This window comes from Elephantulus edwardii, unplaced genomic scaffold (assembly GCF_000299155.1).
Source record: "Elephantulus edwardii isolate Elephantulus edwardi_28Jun2011 unplaced genomic scaffold, EleEdw1.0 scaffold00194, whole genome shotgun sequence".
Lineage (NCBI taxonomy): Eukaryota > Metazoa > Chordata > Mammalia > Macroscelidea > Macroscelididae > Elephantulus > Elephantulus edwardii.
Window position 1 is genome coordinate 5444386 of NW_006399944.1, and position 3050 is coordinate 5447435.

The 3050-nt window shown below is 44.7% G+C and overlaps 1 pseudogene; it reads left to right on the top strand.

The window, feature by feature from the left end:
- Window positions 1-284: 284 nt before the first annotated feature.
- LOC102857886 overlaps window positions 285-3050 on the top strand; it is a 119603-nt pseudogene continuing 116837 nt past the window's right edge.

A 3050-nucleotide genomic window follows, 5' to 3' on the forward strand; every position in this document is an offset into this window, starting at 1 on the left:
TCTCTCCCAGGGGTGGAAATTCAATTCTCCAAAGGGAGTCAAACCAGAGTGAACCTGTTTGCAGCCCTGTGTTTGGCACACAGAATGAATCCAATAGTATATAATTGATCTCAGAGCCAGACATTATCTAGCTCATCCATACAGTTTTAGAGGAAATTGACTTGAGAGCCTTTCAGAGAAGGGCTTTTTACTCGAAGTGGCAAAGCTGGTTAGTAGCTCAAGTTTAAGTCTCCTTAATTCCTGGGTCTTTAAGCCAGACAGACACAAAATAGAATGCCTACACCATGCTGGACACATCACAGGTATGAAGGCCCAGGAGCAGACCCAAGACCCAATTTAAAAGCAATTTATCTTCCAAAAGAGGCAGACAGACTTAAAAAATAAATTTGGATAGTTTCATACAACATTGAGTTTTATGAAGAAACTAAAACATATTTAGAGTGTGAGGCGTGCCTTTAACTAAGGTGGCCATGCTCCAAAGACATCCATCCATTTGAAGCTGTTTGGGTTGCCCCAGCCAAGCTCCTAATGGATGCACTTCTTTCCCAGTTCACTGCTCTTGCGGGCAGCAGACAGCACTGCGGGGCAAAACTGAAGCTTGTTTTGTACCTGGTTTAAAGGAGCCTTCTCCTGCTCACCCTACCCACCCATATCTGGTGCCCAATCAGACTTCACTATTTCGCAAACCTGCAGCACCCATCTGGAAATCTAAACAGAAGGCGTGTAAGCAGGCGAGTTTAAACCGCTAGGTGGGGGCGTAGGCCAGGATGGAGCAAAGTGTGCGTGGCGGGCGGGGTGAGGGGGCGTGGGGATTCGTATCAATATCCTATTCTCCTGAGTTTTAAGGGGGACAGGGCAAGATTATATGGAAATATGGAAGGCATAGGAGTCTGTAGAGATGTTACCAGCTTTAGACAATTCCTATGCTTTCATTTTCCTTCCTCCACCTACTCCCCTTGCTCTGGAGCAAGCTGTTCTGCCTGAGAAGGACAGGCAATCTCCTCCTGGGCCTCTGAAAACCTGCAGGAGGGTCAAGTTCTGACACAACAATCATCTGAGCCATCGAAGGAGAAAATGACCGCCCTCACCCCTGTTTGCCCTGTGGGAAGCTGAAACTTTCTACTGAGTGCTCTAGGGAAGCCCCCACCTCAAGTAGAGCCTGCACTTCTGGGTGCCTTTGAAGTCCTGCTCACTGGGAAGGAGTTGTCTGAAAGCGCTCAGCCACCATCCTATAGGGTGGACTTAAGCTAAACTCAATAGAAAACCGCGTTTCCTGAACGTGGTACTGCAGGAACCGTTTTCTCACTTTGGAAGATAATACAATGTCCGTGTTTACGTGCTGTGTGCATTTCTGTGAAATATCCTGGCAGCAAGGAGGCTGAAAGGCATCTCTGCACGTGTGGCCTGAGGAGGAGGGACTCCTGGGCGTGGTCTACTCCCCAAAGTGCCATGAGGAACTTGCTACAAGTGTCAGAGAACTCAGTGGGTCACACTTGTCCCTCAGCTTGAGGATCAAGAGGAAAGGAGCCAGAGAAGGAACCAGGTGGTGATAGCAGAGCCCTGCTGAAGTTAGCTTTGACTATGCAGTCCCCTTATTGATCACCTGAAGACTTTTTACAGAAGCTGAGGAGGCTGAGGATGATGTGTGAATGCAGTGAAACCTGTGCTAGGGTATGAAAGTGGGGACTATGGTGAGCTGTGGAAGAAACTAATAGTTTCCCCCAAGGAGACCTCCTTATATGGTACTGGGCTACTTCAGGTGCTCTATAGGAAGGCCAGCTTGAAGAGTTAAGGCATAGGTGCTCCCTAAACCTAACATGCTGAATGAAGGCCCCTTCTACCACCAAGGAACCAGAATAAGCATAATTAGGTTTTACTACCCTCTTGCCAAGTGCTCTTGGATCTTGTAGCATTCCTAAAAGCTCCTTGCTTTTTCCAGAAAGGGCTTCTAAAGAGTTGTTCAGACTCAGAGCAAAGAAAGTGTTTGTGATTTATCTTTGTTGAAATATAAAGCTCCAATATTCATGCTTCAGCCCTCTATGTTCATTTAATAGAAGAAAATACAACCCCATGCCCACTGTACTCACCTTTTGGAAAATCCGTAAGCAAGTGAACAGGACGACCTACCAGGCTACTTCTCCCAGGTCCAACTTCCTCAATCCATAACCACAATCCATGGTGGGCAGCAGGACTCCACCATATCTATACAACATTCTCCTGTGTGGCAAATACTTATTTGTAGATTCCCCTTATCTTCTTCTAGTTCCCCTATTTCTTTGTCTCATTAATATTTTTATCATTCATATGCATAGTGTTTCATGCATGCATCTTGTGTGCCATATAGTACTTCATTACATTATATTTAGTTCATTTCTACTGTGGGATTTTCAGTTCCTCTGTCTTTTAGAGTTTGTGTATAGTAATAAAATGCTCAAGTGCTTTGGTTTTTAACACTCTTTTTGTATTCCTTAATGAAACTATGGAAACATTCAGATCAGCGAACATATGTCTTACACATGTATCTGTTATAATTGTTGCAGGCAAATGTGAGGTTTCTGAGACCTTCTGAGGTCCAAGTCCCTCTCCATATCAATGGAATGCACCTCACCTTTGGCCTAGTGTCTGTGCTATGATGCTAGTGTGTTGTGTGCTTGCTTACTAGGCCTGCTATATGACCAACTGATTGGAAGAGATCCCTATTTGTTCTTACTGCAAAAAAATATGATCCAGTAGAAGGTGGGAACTAGCAAACAGTATCATTAATATCATATTCAAATAAAATTTTCCTGAAGATTGTTAAAAACCAAAATGATATTGAGGTGTCAGAATCCTTGAAAATTGGCTTTTCTAATCATTGTGTTAGCCCATTATGAGCATAGTCTCCGTTGTTGTTGTTGTTATGTGCCTTCGAGTCGCTTGCGACTCATAATGACCTTATGTACAACAGCCCTAAACTCCGCTCTGTCCTGTGCCAACCGCACTGTCCCTGACACTCCCATCCCAATTATCCCAGTCACTGAATCAATCCACCTCATAGAGGGCCTTCCTCT